Source organism: Protopterus annectens, chromosome 12.part0 (genome assembly GCF_019279795.1).
Source record: "Protopterus annectens isolate FY-2018-M chromosome 12.part0, PAN1.0, whole genome shotgun sequence".
Classification (NCBI taxonomy): domain Eukaryota; kingdom Metazoa; phylum Chordata; order Ceratodontiformes; family Protopteridae; genus Protopterus; species Protopterus annectens.
The window spans coordinates 916,107,450-916,125,948 of record NC_056746.1 but is presented as its reverse complement, the minus strand read 5'-3'; positions in this window follow the sequence as shown (position 1 = coordinate 916,125,948).

Here is an 18,499-nt window from a genome sequence, read left to right as displayed (position 1 = left end):
GTGGCATGAACTCCATGTGTTGAAAAAGACATTATGCTGCCTTGTAATTCGGGGTCAATATGCATTAAAATCCTAGTGATAGAATGACATTCTTATCGCCATTCCCTGGGTCTTGCCCAATGGCTCTCCTTCCTTTGCCTTAAAAATCTAATCATTCCTTTTTCAGGGCAGGGACTGCCACCTTCTTGACTAAGTAAGAACTCTATGTTCAATGTATTCCTGGGCTGAAGGGCCTAATTAGAGGTGAGAGCTGGGTGGTATTGATGAGACCTGTCTGCCAGACCCAGTGGACTTCCTGCCCAACACACACAGCTCCTGCCCCCTCATGGCAGCTCTTTTGTGCTCTAGTGTATTCTACCTTCTGCATGGAGCATGCTTGCCTCCACACATTCCTTTTTCTGGCTTAGTCCTGTCCAAGATTTGCAATACTTAGTGCTCCCTCTAGGTGTAGCCCCTTGATGAAACAGAGTCAGCCCCCCCCCCCCCATTGGTGCGCTGGCAATGGTCTCTTACTCCCATCCTTTCTATTCCCCCCAGCACTTGTGCCACTACTCAAACACCAGCTGTCTGGGTTGCAGTCAAGGCTTATTTCCTCTGTGCCATGGGGGGGGGGGGGGGATAAATTACTATTTTAAGTATATTTTGTACAAAATATTTTAATTAGAATTTACTTATTTTTATTATGAACTGTTTTAGGGGAACTGGCATTTGGCCTCTTACACGCAGGTAGGAAATGCAGTGTTTTAGAGGGCTTCTGGTGTCACTGTCTGGGCTTGTACCCCATTTTCATTGGGAATGTTGTGCTGAACATCTTCTCATTATGCAGAATACAGTAATGGTCAGTCTTCACTGAATTGTTCTTACATCAGAAATAAGAATCCTATTTATATCACCAGGGAAATATGCAAATACTTGTGACATCCGTTGTTATGATTTCATGCATTGAAGCAAATACACTGGTGGGGTCAAATTCACCATCGACTTGCATTATTTAATTTTTAAATTGTTAACTGAGATACAACAGTGATTCCATAGGGCCAATTTCAGTCTCAGCCTGCATAAAAAAAAAAAAAAATACACAAATGCGAAAACATGAGCAGTATTAGTACATGTTTCAAGCATTGAGCATTAGACAATATATACAGTAAAATGTCTAAGGATATCATAACAGTCTTAGATGCATATTGCTGCTGAACACTGTTTTGATACTGAAAGTTTCATAAAATCTCAGTGAAGACTTGTGGCATGACCATGAGGCATAGGTGCTAGATGCAGGAGTTCATGTGCTTTCACTTTCAGAATTGTACAATAATGTCCTAGAACCAAGGGTGTGCACAGGCAGGTGCAAGGGGGAGCACTTGCACCCCCCCCTGGAATCAGCTGGCTGGGAGATTAATCTTCTTTTAATTAAAAAAAAAAATAACATTGTTTAAGGGCATTCTTCTTTAAGAACGCCCTTTGTGTCCAGTTGCACAGATGCTTCTGTGCTATCGATGGTTTACTTTATCTTCTGCGCACGCATTGAATTTGAATTCCAAACGACTTTTGAACTGCAGACAAATGTACAAGAGAGTGGTAGGTGTGTGCATGTGTGTTTTTAAGTGTTTCAGAGGTGTGTGTAAGAAATACGTAGGGGTGTGTGGCTGTAAGAAGTAGGTAGGTAAGGATGTGTATGCTTGCATGTAAGAAGTAGGTAGGTAAAGGTAGGTAGGATGATTCAGCTGGGAAGAAATGACAGAGGGAATCTACAGGATGTTCTTCATGTTTCACTGTTGCAGTCATTATATTTGGGTAATCTGTTGGCAGGTTGCCCTCAGTCGGCCTGATTAACAAAGTCTTGGGTCCTGCGTCGGTTGCTGTCCCTTCTTACATGACGTCAGGTCATCAGGGATATAAAACATGCAGCCGACATCATTACCTCAGTCTTTCTTGCCGTGCGGTGCCTGAAGCAGAAGCAGTTTGCAAGTGCCGGTCGGCCGACTCCTGAAATTTTCGTTTTCGAGTTTCAGAACCGAAGTCTTCAACTTAAAGCAAAGTACCCCATTGGGGAAACTTTTTCTTGCTCCTTGCCGATGTCAGTAAAAGTTAATTGCATTACTTGTGGAAAGCAAATACCTCATAAAGATTTTCATCTGTACTGTATTCCTTGCCTAGGCCCTGACCAAAACGTACCTTTCTGTTGGTTTTGTGCTTTATTTAATCAGCGCACTATCCGTCTTCAGTACATTTTTGCCTCTAAATATTTCGGTTCTCACTTTAATTATCCTGCAATGACATCTGTTAGCCATCTGACTACCGGAATTTTGAAAAAAAGCAAAGATAAAGACAGAGACAGGTCGTTGAGGTCCAAAACTGCCGATGATGCTTCTCCTAAGCCAGTCGCCAGTTCGCCGGTACTCAGTGAGGCGCTTTTGCAGCCTCTGATACCCGCTACTTCTGACACGCAGGCCTCTACTGAGACCCATTTGGAGTCTGGTATGCCACGAGATACTTCAACTATGGAACCCGCGGATGTCTCTACCTTGGATGGGTCTGGAGCCGCTGTGCAGGCACCGGCTTCTGAGGGTGTATTCAAGCCTACAGGCTTGCATATCAAACCAACTCCACCTTCAATACTAAGGCCTAAATCTCGATCTATGTCGAAAAAACCGATGCCCAGGCCACATGTTCAGGCCCCTATGCCAAAAAAACAAATGATTAAAATGGCTGAAGATCTAATTACTCTAATCAGGGGTAGTCAACCCCCCCTTCTAAGAGGCCTAGGCCTGAGCTTGTTTATGAATCTTCTGATCAGGATTCTGTTTCTTCTGACTCTTCTAATGACCTGGATTTATCCATACCTACTTATGAGGATTCTGATACAGAGGATTCCATTCCCTCTGCATCCCCTCCTGAGGATTTCTCTTTTGGTGAAACTTTACATACCTTACAGGAGCATTTCCACTGGGAAAGTCAGGAATTCTCTGATTCCGAAAAGAGGCTTAGGGATTTTCTTATTTTACCTCAGCATAGGCCTTTGGCTATACCTCCTGTACTAGACATTGTTGATGTGTTTTTGGAATCCAGTATGGCCCGTGATTCCCTGCCTCCATCTCCTTGTAAACCTGACAGATACTACAGGGTTCCTGAATCCCACAAGTTCCTTTTCAAAAATCCTGTTGCAGATCCTGAAACCATTTCTCAAGGGCCTAAGAGCTTTAAGGCTTCTACTACTAAAAATCCTACCCCTTCTGATAGAGACTCCAGGGCGCTGGATAGATGGGGTGAAAAGGTTTATACTTCTGCAACCTTGGCTGTCAGGGCTTTAAACTGCAAATTTCATATGTTACAATATCGATAGCATATTATTGGACTGCTTAAACAGAAAATTATGTTGATTTCTGACTGTGTGGAAAATAAAGATTTACAGGATTTATTGCATTCTGCTGAACAAGTTGGAAAACATGCTTTGCAATGTGGTTTTAATTCTTTAGAGGCCTCTTGCAGGGCTGCTGTTACTGTGTCTGTGCTTAGAAGGCATGCTTGGCTTAAGGAGCAATCTCTGCCTGATCATGTTAAAGCAAAATTGTTGGATGCACCTTTAAATCAGGACCGCCTATTTGGCAATAAGGCTGAAGAAGTTTTAAAAAAGATGGAAGATAAAGCTAAATCTATGCAAACTGTAAAAGATTTCTTTCAAGTGCAACCTCCAAGATTTAGTAGGCACTGGCCTACCAAGAATTGGTCCTTTCCAGCTCCTTCCAGATTCTCTCAAGCCAAATCCAGACACACCAAAAGCACCAGGTTTCATTCCCAGGGGACTCTCAGACCTATGCAATGGGTGGCCTCCACTTCCAAATCTGGAAATAACAAGACACCCCCCTATAGTAAACATTCTCAATGACTTTCCTTTAAAATTACCAAGCACTTACCCTTAGCCACCCCTTTGGGGGGAAAGATTGCTTTTCATGCAAAAAACTGGGAACTTATAACCCAGGACAAATGGGTTTTAAATATAGTGTCCCAGGGATACAGATTTCATTTCCACACATTGCCAACACCAAACGGATGGCCAGACCTGCCCCCAAATCAGTGGGCTGAGGCTCAGAAACAAGTAAGTTCCCTCCTAAACATGGGGGCTATTCAACCGGTACCAGAAGAGGAAAAGGAACAAGATTTCTATTCCAGGCTTTTCCTGGTACCCAGAAAGGACAAATCATGGTGTCCAATTCTGGACCTGTCTATTCTAAACACCTTTCTGGACATTCCAAAATTCAAGATGCTGGCTCTTCACCAGTTACTTCCTATACTAGGCAAAGGTGCCTGGTTGGCAACTTTAGATTTAAAAGAAGCTTACCTGCATGTCCCAATCAGGGAATCTTGCAGAAGATACCTACGCTTCAAAGCAGGCTATTTGCATTATTACTTCTCTGCACTGCCCTTTGGCTTGTCTACTGCACCAAGGGTATGCATAAAGTGCCTGGCTCCAGTAACTCCATTTTCAGGCAAAGAAATATTCAAATATATCCATACCTGGAAGATTGTCTAATTCAGGTAGAAAACCAGGCCAATCATCTAGTATTTGTAAAAAGGGTTCTATCTTGACTAGGGTACACCATAAACGAAAAGAAATCACAACTGGTACCCTCTCAACAGATTACATTCCTGGGTGCAAGCTTGAATACAACCACCCAGATGGCTTTCCTCATGCCAGAAAAGCAAATTCATTTGGTAACTTACTTCAAACAAGTGGCCACGAAAACCCTGCTATCTGCAAGACAAATAATGCAAGCCTTGGGGTTCATGGCCTCCTGCATTCTTCTAATTCCATATGCAAGACTGCATATGAGGAAACTTCAGTGGTACTTAAAAAGTATATGGAGTCAACATTGTCACAGCCTGGAAACAATGATTCCTATCATACCTAGCCTACACCTGGAGTTCCTCTGGTGGGCAGAGGCCTGCCACCAAAACAAGGGACTACCATTCACGCTACCCCCTGCCGCCCAGACTCTAACTACAGATGCATCAGACTGTGCATGGGGGGCTCACCTGGCAGGGAAGTGCATTCAGGGCAAATGGAACCCAAATCAAATGCACCTACATATCAATCAAAAAGAAATGTTAGCTGTACAGAATGCTCTGACAGCCTTCAAAGACTGCATTCTTCCAGGACAACTAATGGTAAAGATGGACAACACTACGGTTATGTGGTACATAAACAAGCAGGGGGGTACACATTCCTACCCCCTCTGCAGACTAGCCATGGCATTGTGGAACATGGCCTTGAGCTACCAAGTGCACCTACAAGCTCAATTCCTGCCAGGAAAATTAAACACACTGGCAGATGGACTAAGCAGAAATCTCATGGACCCACATGAGTGGAGACTGGAACCATGGATTTTCAACATGTTGACAAGCAAATGGGGGAGCTCAGACATAGATTTATTTGCCTCCCCCCTGAACTACCAGTTGGAAAAATTTTGCACAAGGACTCCCCACAAAAAAGCCTGGAAAGTGGATGTTCTGTCCTTCAGCTGGAAAAACCTATCAATCTATGCCTATCCCCCTCTGCTTCTACTCTGCAAAGTTCTGTTAAAAGTCAAACAGGACAAACCTAGAATGATTTTCATTGCTCCAGACTGGCCACGCCAACAATGGTACCCGCTCCTGTGCAGTGTATCTGAAATATCTCCATGATAGCTGCCTCAGACACATTCCTTACTGTCTCAGCAGGAGAACCAGATTCTGCACCCTCAGCTCCCAACATTGAACCTTGCAGCCTGGCTAATCACTTAAATTCACCCTTAGCATCCCTCAGCAAACCTGTGATGGATGTCATCTTGGAGGCGAGAAGACCTACTACTAGAAAATCTTATGCTGACAAATGGAACTGATTCTGTGCTTGGAATCAATCTCAAGGAATGAGCGCAGCAGTTCCCAGTTTACCTCAGATTTTACAATACTTAACTGAGATGCTTCACAAGGGCCTGTCTTTTTCCTCCATTAAAATCCATGCCTCAGCCATTTCAGCTCATAAGACAGAACCTCCCCTCCTCTCTCATCCTCTGCTCAAGCAGTAGCTCAGAGGGGCCAAAAACTTGAGACCACCCAGGAGAGCTCCAACCCTTGCCTGGGACCTAAACTTTGTATTGGAGAAACTCACTTTGCCTCTTTTCGAGCCAGCTGCTACTGCAGACTTAAAATTTCTTTCTTGGGAAACAGCCTTCCTTCTAGCAATCACTTCAGCTAGAAGGATATCCGAGTTACAGGCCCTTATGGCAGTGAAGCCTTTCATCATCTTTCATGCAGACAGAGTATCACTCCGGGCCAATCCATCCTTCATGCCCAAGGTGGTATTCAGTGTGGCTCTTAATCAGTCCATTCATCTGCCAACTTTCTTTCCCAATCCACAGAACAAAGGGGAATGGATGCTGCATTCATTGGATGTGCACAGACAACTTAGATTCTACTTGGACAGGACTAAAATTTGAAGAAAATCTGAACAACTGCTGGTAGTATTTGCTGCAGGGGCAGAGGGGAAAGGCTGTTTCAAAACAAACCATTTCTAAATGGATAAGCCATTGCATTCATTTCTACTATAACCACCATGGAAAACCTATCCCCCAGGGGATCAGATCTCATTCCACCAGGGCTGCATCTACTTATGCAGCCTTTCTCAGAGGTGTTCCTACCAGGGATATTCTAGAAGTTACTACCTGGAGTTCAGTACATACTTTCACCAAGCATTATCATTTACCAATTTTCTCTAAATCCAGAGCTGGCTTTGCCACTGCTGTCTTGCAGGACCTTATAGCTGGTCCTAATGCTGTATAAATCCATCCTCCCATCCATAGCTTTGGGAATCTACCCAAATGTAATGACTGCAACAGTGAAACACGAGGAACATAGTACAGTTGTGTACACTTACCATAAATGTAGATGTTCGAGTGTATTCACTGTTGCAGTCCTGGTTATTCCCCCCCTCCAGCCCCCTGTTTTTCTCTGACTATACCTCTACTTTCTATTACTATGCTTAAAAGCCTTTTTGGTGTATTTGCTTTTGGTTGGAGATATATTGTTGTGTTTTAAATTTTATTTTGCTCCCCATTCGGGGGGCACCTTACATCTGGGGCAAGAAAAACTGAGGTAATGACATCGGCTGCATGTTTTATACCCCTGACGACCTGACGTAATGGAAGAAGGGACAGCAACCAACGCAGGACCCAAGACTTGGTTAATCAGGCCGACTGAGGGCAACCTGCCAGCAGATTACTCAAATGTAATGACTGCAACAGTCGAGCATCTACATTTATGGTAAGTGTACACAACTGTACTTTACTGCAATAGGGTTACATATAAGCAACAAAACCAATGTAAAAAAGGTAAATGGTAGTGTTCCATTTACTGGTAATATGGACTCTTATGTGATTAATATATCAGGATATAATTTAAATATGGTGGAGTATGCTGTTTTAAACTGTGGGTTAAAATTTGTGCCATCAGTTAAACTAAGATTATATGAGTTAAAAACTGATATTTTTAATTTAGTTAAAAAATGCATCTTAAATGTTTTTTCGACACTAAACAAAATGATCAAAGCATAAATATGGAAACAAATATTTGTTGTGATATGTCCTCTTCTGAGGACAGTTTTTATTCTTGTGAGTCAAATGAACATGATATTAATGCTTATACGTTGCTTGACACCAGTAAAGTTAAATATGTTAGTTCATTCATTCCACCTCTTTTGCATGAAGGGATTAAGCATTTTAATTCCATGTTTAATTATGCAATGGAAAAAAGTTTTAGTGAATTTAAAATGGATGATTATAATTTGACAAAGAATGAATGGAAAATGTTAAAGAACTTGAGTGATAGGCATGATATTGTGTTCAAGCCTGCTGATAAAAGCAACAAGCTGGTCATTCTAAGTAGTCAACAATATCTTGAAATGTGCAATAAACATTTAAGTGATGCTAGTGTGTATGAAAATATTGATAATGAAATGTATTTTCAAGCTTTAAATGAATATAATGAGTTGATTAACAAAGGGTATAGATTGGGCTATTTTAGTATGGAGGACATTAAGAAAAGGTTCTCTACAAAGGGATGTAAGATAGCCCATTTCTATTGTCTCCCTAAAGTGCATAAATGTATGTCTAACCCCCCAGGTCATCCCATAGTCTCAGGTCGAGAATATTTTTTGAGTAAAATGGGACAATTTCTACATTATTTTTTACTTCCTAAAGTTGAAAATTTACCAAACTCTCTGAGAGACTTATTTGATTTTTTGTAAAAAATTAAAACTGTAGAATGGAACAATAAAATGTTCTGGATTTCTTTAGATATGAAAAGCCTTTATACAAATATTAGTCATAATTTTGGTTTAGAAGCAGTTTTTTTAGGTGACTGCCCAGTTACAGAATATATTATTGAATTACTGGACTTTAGTTTACAGAATAATTTTTTTTAATTTTGTGGCAGATTATGTAGACAAAAAGAAGGAATGGCAATGGGGGCATCATTTGCCTCCACTTATGCCAATTTAAGTATGAGTTTTTTCGAGTCGATATATATCTACAGGTCACACTTTTTTATAAAATACTTCAGGAAGTATATCAGATACATTGATGATCTAATTTTTTTGTGTGAGGGTGGTAAAGAAGAGGTTGATAGTTTTATACAAGAAATTCAGAATAATAGATTTGGACTACAATTTGATGATATTAAAATAGGTAAAAATATTTCATTCTAAGATGTAGTGTTAGATGTATGTGAAGAACATCTTAGAACTGTAGTCCACAGGAAATTTCCTAATGGGGTATTTTATTTCATGGCCCATAGTTGCCACCCTCCACACACAATTGAAGCTGTACCAACGGAAGAGTTTGAGACTCTCTAGATTGTGTAATAATAAGGAAGATTTGGATGTAGAAATAAATAAAAAAATGGAAATGTTTAAAAAGAAGGGTTTTAGTACTGATATGCTAAATAAAAGTATAGCTAAAATGTTAAATGATAAAAGAAATACTCAAGTAAAGTGTAAGCAAGGGAATGATGTGATAGATGAAAGAACAAACATGTACTTCCCCACTACTTATAGTAAGTTTAGCCCCATTATGGTGAAATTGTTGCATTTTTATTGGGTTATGTGTCCCAGTTTAAAGAGATTAAAGAAAATATAAAGGGAAACACCTATTATATCGAAGGGGAAGAAATCTTAGATTTTTTTGTTAAAACTATTTTTACTCTTCCTGTGGAAAGAGTAAATAATGGTTTAATTAATCACAGAACAAGTAGTTGTGGTAGGTGTAAAATTTGTAAATATATTACACAAAGCTTTAATAAAATTATTGGAATAAAATTTCAGGTCAATGGCAGTTTTAGTTGTAATACGGAGGGTATTATTTATGCCCTGAACTGTTCTTGTCAGAAGTTTTATATAGGACAGAGTAAGAGAGCTTTTAAGGTAAGACTGATGGAACACCTCAGGGATATAAAAAATTACAAGCAGGAGAGTTCTGTAGCAATACACTTTAACCAAGTATGTGGGGGTAACATAGAAGGTCTTAAAGCATTTATTTTAGAAAAAATAAAAGTGTATTCTGATGGTGATGAATTTTTAAAGAATGAATTGTTGGTCAAAAAATCTATTTATATTTTAAAATATAATACTATGTTTCCTAGTGGGTTGAATGCAGAAATGAATTGGAAATGTTTAATGAACTGAATAATTGTTTTATTGATTAATTACCTGGTGTATATATAGGCAGGTGTATTATCTTGTAACATTGTACTCCTTGAAGGCTGTTGTTGCCGAGACGTCAGAGACATTAAAACTAATGGTGTGGATTTTCTTGCCCTGTGGTCTTTTTATGCATTTGGATTGTGCTGCATCTTTTGTGGTTTTACAGGTAAAGGTACGGTGTTTGTGTGTAAGAAGTAGTTAGGTGTGTGTGTGTTTGTGTAAGTAAGAAGGGGGTAGGAGTATGTGTAAGAGGGGGTTCATACTTCACAATTATCCAGATTTTTGGGTCATATTTTTGTTACTCATAAAATTGTGTTTTTTTCTGGCAAATCATTATGGACTGAAGTCAGAAAATAATGGCAGACGTGACTTTTAGACTTTATATCCTCAGAAAATGCATACTAATGCAAACTTGTTGTTCTATTCATTTTCTAAGGAGACAGGGGGATGTATATGTGTCATACCTCTCAACTGTACAGATTTTCACAGAATGCCGATGTTTGCCTTATATTTTTGATCTGTTCCTCATAAAAATTCTGTTTTTCTTTTTCTTTTGACAAATCACTGGGATGAGTTAAGGATTAAAGTTACTAAATAATGACATGCATTAGAGTTTCAGACTTCATATCCTTCAGAAAATGCATTCCAACACAAATCATGTTATTCTAGCAACTTTCTAAATATGTCCCTAGTTTTGGGCCGTGTTCAGAGGTATGGTGTGTGTGTGTGTGTATGTATATATATATATATATATATATATATATATATATATATATATATATATATATATATATATATATATACAGACACATGGGTCTACTTTCTTTGATCAAAATACCATTATTTTGAACAAAGAAAGTATGACCTTACTTTTGTGAACATGCACTTCAACGAAAGTACACTTTCGCAAATTCCGGTTCAGCGAACTGGCAATTTAAATAAAACAGAGCACTGCAATGGGGATGAGGGAATATACCTGTTTCCCCACAGTAGTGCGATCTTGAAGTTAGTATATTTAATGTAGTGGGGGGTGGGGGTGCAGGGGAGTTTAAATTGTTATTTTTTTATTTTAATTACCAGTTCGCTGAACCAGAATTTGCAAAAGTACACTTGTGAAAGTAAGGTCGTACTTTCTTTGTTTAAAATAATGGTAATAATAGGGTCTATGTCATATGAGCGAATCGCACAAATTGCGAACGCTCATAATATCAAACTTACCAGACCTCAGACTTCCTATTGTGGGGGGCTGCACCCCCCCCCACCAAAAATATATTCCAACTCCGAGATTGCACTACAGTGCAGAAAGGGCAATTATCCCATTCTTCACTGTACCGCGATCTCAGAAAAAGCACTTTGAGGTCTGGTACATTCAATATTATGAGCGTTCGCAATTTGTGCAATTCACTCATATGATATAGAGACCCAGCTCAGCTGTCCAGGTTTTTGCAGAATGTCCAGAGTGTTGCCCCATATTCCTCCTAAAAAAGGACTGAAGTTGCTAAATAATCACAGGCATTTGAGTTTTAGACATCATATCCTTTACAAAAACGCATGGTAACACAAATCCTGTTATTCTAGCAATTTTCTAAGTTCATACGAGCAATATTTATAATCTGTCCCTATTTATTTTAGGCTTTGTCCACATTTCTTGCACTAAGAGGTTGAAGTGGGTGAGTGTGAGGGACAGTGAAATGCCCTATTTAGAGTTAGCAGGTGAAATTTTATTTTCAAGTGCATTTTCAAGGAACTGTGAGCTTCAAGGGAAGAGAAGTTTACTGCTGCTCATGTTAAGTCTGCTTAAAATGTGCAACTGTTTTGTTTAGCAAATGGTATCAGTGTTGTGGTATAGAATTTTAAAGCAGTGTTAGTAGCACAGCAAGTAGCATACTTGCATTTTGATGTAGAGGGCCGTAGGTTCTACTCACACAACATGTAGATTTGTATTTTAAGGGGGGTGGGGTGCTGCAGCCCTGAGTATGTCCTCCTTTGGATGAGATGTCTAGTAACTATGAACCTGTTTTTCAGCTTACCACCCATTCCAATACAATTTTTTTAATGTAATTTAGACAATTTATTCTTCAAGGGCAGCAGGCACTGAATTTGTAGACGAAACACTGAAATATAAAGTTGTTTTTTAGCAGCCACCTCTTAATTAGTTTCAGATCTTTTTAATGTGGGATTATTCATATGACTTTTACTTCTGCAGAGATTGTGCATATTGACTGATATTGGTGGATTGCAATAACAAGTTTGAGTGGCCTTTTTTGGTTGAAATGTTTTGAATTAGGCAGTTTGTCATTATTGGTTCATATGTTTTGTTTCATTGCTTACTGGAAAAATGTTCAAAACTATAATTTTAAAACACACACTAGCAAATGGTGCTGTAGTATGCAAGGGATGTAATTCAATTATTATATATTATAAGTAATAAGATGACTCGAAGAACTTTTGCATGGTCCTAAAATGTGTGCAAGGGGCCTATGATTTGAAAATGGCCCAAAGGTAAACTTAACCAGCCACTGGCCAGATGCATTTTCTTTGAATGTGGGTTTCAGTGTTGTTTCAATGAATGTGAGTTTCAAAGGTAGAGAAGTTTAATGCTAACTCGGTTTTCATTGTAAGACTATTGCTTTGTTTAGCAAATGTCTATCAGTGTTTGTGCTATAAAATTTGAAATAAAAGTTATAAATTAAGTGCCAACTTGTTGCTGTATAATTGTTTAAGTCCAAATATCTGTAATCATTGTAGATGTAAAGCATAAAACAGTATGCACACTGAGAGTTTTGAACAGTGTTTATGGCAACTGGGGAGAAACAGCCAAGTAATGGGACACTGGAATGGCTGCGTGGGGGGGGGTGATTGGGGAGGGGTCTGTGGGTTTGCACCCTCTACAAAAAATCCTGTGGACTCCCCTGCCTAGAACACTTCTTTACTGAGCTGCCATTACATAAGAATTAAAAATATTGCATATTTTACCAAATTATATACATACACACACACATATATATATATATATATATATATAGAGAGAGAGAGAGAGTACGTGTGTGTGCATAAAACATATATAATTTGTTTGTTGTCTATTATATTTTTCTTGCAGCATGTCTTGAAACATTGTGGTTACATGCAGCATTTTGATACTGTTAAGTCCCTAAGGATACATGCTTGAAGCTTTGAAGCTTTCATACTGAAATCTCAAAGGGAAGATGAATGTTGGTCTTCTATATACAGGTGTAAGATGCTTTGATTTAGGCCTATATCATATGGGCAAATCTCACAAATTGCGAACGCTCATAATATCGAATGTACCGGACCTCAAAGTGCTTTTTCTGAGATTGCGGTACAGTGAAGAATGGGATATTTGCCCTTTCCTCACTGTAGTGTGATCTCGGAGTTGTAATATATATTTAGCATGGGTAAAGTTCGAGGTCTGGTACATTTGATATTATGAGCATTCGCAATTTGTGCGATTCGCTCATATGATATAAACCCCTTCGATTTGTATGCCTTCACTGCTGCAGTCTGATATTTTTCAATATACTTTTTCTGCTGAATAGGTTAATAGTGGAACAGGTTAATAGGTCAAGTATCTGGGAGGGGGTGGTTGAGGAGAAGGGAAGCCTGAATGAAGAGGTTAAAGCTAGAATCTGAGGGGCTACAGTCAACTGGCATAGGGAGTTGTGTAGTGTATGACAGAAGAATACTAAAGAAGCTGAACATAAGGTGTACAAAACTGTGGTGCAACCAGTACTACTGTATGGTGCAGAAACTTGGGCAGTAAAAGTAGAGCATATGAAGATAAAGGTGATGGAAATGAAGTCCCTGAGATGGGTGTTAGGATGCACACTATGGAACAGACAAATGAGGACATAAGATCAGAGGGCAAAGTAGCTCCAATTTCAGAAAAGATCAAAGAGAACAGATTATGGTGGTTTGGGCACATGCAGAAAAGAAAAAGACAACCTTGTGAAGATTTGGGATAGACAGGAAGATGGTAAGAGGAAATGAAGGTGTCCAACATAGAGGTGGATAGAGTGAGTAAGAGAAGATCTATGACAATCAGGCATGAGTACTGAAGAAGGCAGGAGTGTGGCATTGAATTGAGAGAGATGGCAACAGTTAACATGATACCTCAACCCCATGTAGAAAATGGGAAAAAGGGGGTTGATGATGATGATGCCGAATTGGTTTATGCTGTCAGTGTTGTGCTGAATTTTCAGGCAGTATAAATACAATAATAATGCAGAATGCTTATTTACTAAATTGCCACTACAAGAGAAATCAGACACATATATACCTGAAAACATTTTTTTTTCCAGTTATAACATATTGCGGCTAAAATGCAGTGCTTGAAGCATCTGTAGTAGTCTGGTTGAATTCAGCAATTAAGTTGCACTGAAATCCCTAGGGGCAGAAAAACAGTTTTAAGTGCCACTTGTAGCAAAGTACCCTGTTATTACTGCTTGAAAATTTCAAAGTGATGTCTCAAAGAATGATTAAACTATGGCCTTTTATATATGGATACTAGATACATGGTTCATACTCCTTCACTATCATGGTCTCTCCGTTTGCATTATACTTGGTCAGTAATAGTCTGGAATACTTCTTTACTGAGTAGCCAGAAAGTATATTACACAAGTAAGATTGCATATATGTATGTGTATACACACACAACACACACACACACGCATATATATATATATATATGTGTGTGTATAGAGACAGAGAGAGAAATCTAAATCTAAACCTTGAAATCCCATATAATCGAAACTCATTTTCACAAGATGAAAATTGCAAAGCCTTGAATGCCCGACCGGCAAATTTTTCCCAGGCTAAATAAACACTTGCCCAAACGTAAATAAAACCCACCTAGGTGGAAGGCTACTCCCCCACACTCCCCTAACTATATATATATATATATGGATCTACTACTTTTCACCGAAAGCACATTTCACCGCGCACTTTTCACTGAAAGCACAATTCACCGAAAACACAGTTCACCGAAACACATTTCACCGAAAGTGATGTATGACCTTTTCGCCACTGTAGTGCGACCCTGGAGTTAGTATATATAGTAAGGGGGGGCATAGCCCCCCACATATTTTGAATATTTTCAATTATATACATGGATATATGTAATTGCAATATATAACTGTTCTCTGACAATAATATATACATAAAATATGTGGGGGGAGGTGCCCCCCACACCTCCCCTTACTATATATACTAACTCCAGGGTCGCACTGCATTGGGGAAAAGGCCATATATCACTTTCGGTTAAATGTGTTTTTGGTGAATTGTGCTTTCAATGAAAAGTGCACACTCATTTGGTTTTCAGTGAAATGTGCTTTCGGTGAAAAGTAGTAGATCCATATATATATATATATATATATATATATATGTATATACCAACTCAACGATTGCACTACAGTGAAGAAAAGGGCATGTTGAGCAAGTGTTTACTTACCCTGGCAAACATTCGCCATTCGGGTTGTCGTGAAAGGAGATACTACCAGCACAGCTATATGCAATTTGTAAATAGTTATGTCATTTGTGAATATCAGCATGATTTATATGAGATGTTGTGTTACAAATGTATTAGAAGTATTATATTATCTGTATATCAAATTGCTGGTACAGAAGCATGTGTTGAAAAGGTTTTTGCAAAGTGCTGTTTGAAATGTAACCACTTTGTGCCCTACTGGAATAGAACAGAAATGTACATGTAGTATTGTAACTGTTTAAATGTATACATTTTAACAGTGGAAACTGGAATACAGGAGGTTAACTTCAGAAAAATAGCTGAAATTAAATTACTCTATAGCTAAGCAATAAAAGATGGTATCTTTCGGTTTCAAGGCAGCTATTGACAAAAAATCTGTACTAGGGGGCTCTCTCTGTATTATCTTTAGGTTGAAATAATTACTAGTCTTGAAATGTGGAGGAATGTAATTGCTTTATGACTTTCAGCATCTGCCAAAGATCTGAGGTCTATGTATTTTTACAGGCAGTTGCTAAATACTGCTAGCTTCTAGCAGTGGGAGTTTCACCTGGAATAATCAGTTGACAAGAAATTTTGTCATTCTGAAAGCTGTCCTAGCAGTAATATTTCAGATATTAATTTGAGAAGTCTCTTACAGAGACAGAGCATTCTGTATTCTGTCTTGGACATGACAAGAACCATTCACCACAACATCTGCCTTGCTCCAATCAAGTAAGTTAACTAGGGTATAGTAATTCTCTTAGATTCAGTCAGGAATATAGTGAAGCTTAGTTTAGATATTTTTCTTTATTTTTTTGAGACTGTCCTGCATATTTCCTGTGATTTTGAACTCTGATGTCAATATGAATATATACTGAGTATTTTCTTGTTCATTTATTTATTATTAGACATAAGTAAACCTTTCATTGTGGCTGATCTGTCTAGAGATATTTAAGATGTTCTTCGTGTTTCACTGTTGCAGTCATTACATTTGGGTAATCTGCTTGCAGGTTGCCCTCAGTCAGCCTGATTAACAAAGTCTTGGGTCCTGCGTCGGTTGCTGTCCCTTCTTCCATAACGTCAGGTCATCAGGGGTATAAAACATGTAGCCGACATCCTTACATCAGTCTTTCTTGCCGTGCAGTGCCCAAAGCAGAAGCAGTTCACAAGTGCTGGTCGACTGGCTCCTGAAATTTTTTTGTCGAGTTTCAGAACCAAAGTCTTCAACTTAAAGCTAAGTACCCCATTGGGGAAACTTTTTCTTGCTACTTACTGATGTCAGTAAAAGTTAATAATTGCATTACGTGTGGAAAGCAAATACCAAATAAAGATTTTCATTTGTACTGTATTCCTTGTCTAGGCCCTGACCACGATGTACCTTGCTGTTGGTTTTGTGCTTTATTTAATCAGTGCACTATCCATCGCCGGTATATTTTTGCTTCTAAATATTTCGGTTCTCGGTTTAATTATCCAGAAATGTCATCGATTAGCCATCTGACTACTGGGATTCCAAAAAAATGCAAAGATAAAGACAGAGACAGGCCACCGAGGTCCAAAATTGTCGACGACGCTTCTCCTAAGCCAGTCACCAGTTCGCCGGTACTCAGTGAGGCGCTTTCGCAGCCCCTGATACCTGCTACTTCTGATTCACAGGCCTCTACTGAGACCCATTTGGAGTCTGGTATGCCGTGAGATACTTCAACTATGGAACCCGTGGATGTCTCTACCTTGGATGGGTCTGGAGGCGATGTGCAGGCACCGGCTTCTGAGGGTGTATTCAGACCTACAGACTTGCATATTAAATCGACACCTCCTTCATTACTAAGGCCTAAATCTCAAACCATGTCTAACAAACTGACGCTCAGGCCACATGCTCAGGCCCCTATGCCTAAAAAACAAATTATAAAAATGTCTGAAGATCTAATAACTCTAATCAGGGGTAGTCACCCCCCCCCCAAGAGGCCTAGGGCTGAACTTGATTATGAATCTTCTAATCAGGATTCTTTTTTTTCTGACTTTTCTGATGATCTGGATTTGTCCATGCCTACTTATGAGGATTCTGATGCAGAGGATTCTATTTCCTCTGCTTCCCCTCTTGAGGATCTTTCTTTTGGGGAAACTTTACATACCTTAAGAGAACATTTCCACTGGGAAAGCCAGGAATTTTCTGATTCAAAAAAGAGGCTTAAGGATTTCCTTCTTCTACCTCAGCATACGCCTTTGGCTATACCTCCTGTACTAGACATTGTTGATGATGTGTTCTTGGAATCCAGTTTGGCCCCTGATTCCGTACCTCCTGCTCCTAGAAAATCTGACAGATACTACAGGGTTCCTGAGTCCCATAAGTTCCTTTTCAAAAATCCTGTTGCAGATCCAGAGACTATTTCTCAGGGGCCCAAGGGCATTGAGGCTTCTACTGCTAAAAATCCTACCCCTTTTGATAGAGACTCCAGGGCACTGGATAGATGGGGTAAAAAGTTTTATACTTCTGCAGCCTTGGCAATCAGAACTTTAAACTGCCAATTTCATATGTTAAAATATCAGCAACATATTATTGGACTGCTTAAACAGAAAATGATGTTAATTCCTGACTGTGTGGAAAATAAAGATTTACAGGATTTAATGCATTCTGCTGAACAAGTTGGAAAACATACTTTGCAATGCGGTTTTGATTCTTTAGAGGCCTCTTGCAGGGCTGCTGCTACTGGGTCTGTGCTTAGAAGGCATGCTTGACTTAAGGAGCAATCTTTGCGTGATCACGTTAAAGCTAAACTGTTGGATGCTCCTTTAAGTCAGGACCGCCTGTTTGGCAACAAGGCTGAAGACATTTTTAAAAAGATGGAAGATCAAGCTAAATCTATGCAAACTGTTAAAGATTGTTTACAAGTGCAACCTCCAAGATTTAGTAGGCACTGGCCTACTAAGAATTGGTCCTTTTCAGTCCCTTCCAGGTCCTCTCAAGCCAAACCCAGGCACAGCAAAAACCACAGGTTTCAGTCCCAGGGGACTCTCAAAATTAAGCAGTGGGGGGCCTCCACTTCCAAATCTGGAAATAACAAGACACCCCCTATGGTAAACAGTCTCAATGACTTATCTTTTGACTGCCCCTTTGGGGGGAAAGATTGCTCTTCATGCAAAGAAATGGGAACTCATAACCCAGGACAAATGGGTTTTAAATATAGTGTCCCAGGGATACAGATTTCATTTCCACACATTGCCAACACCAAATGGGTGGCCAGACATGCCCCCAAGTCAGTGGGCAGAGGCTCAAAAGCAAGTACTTTCCC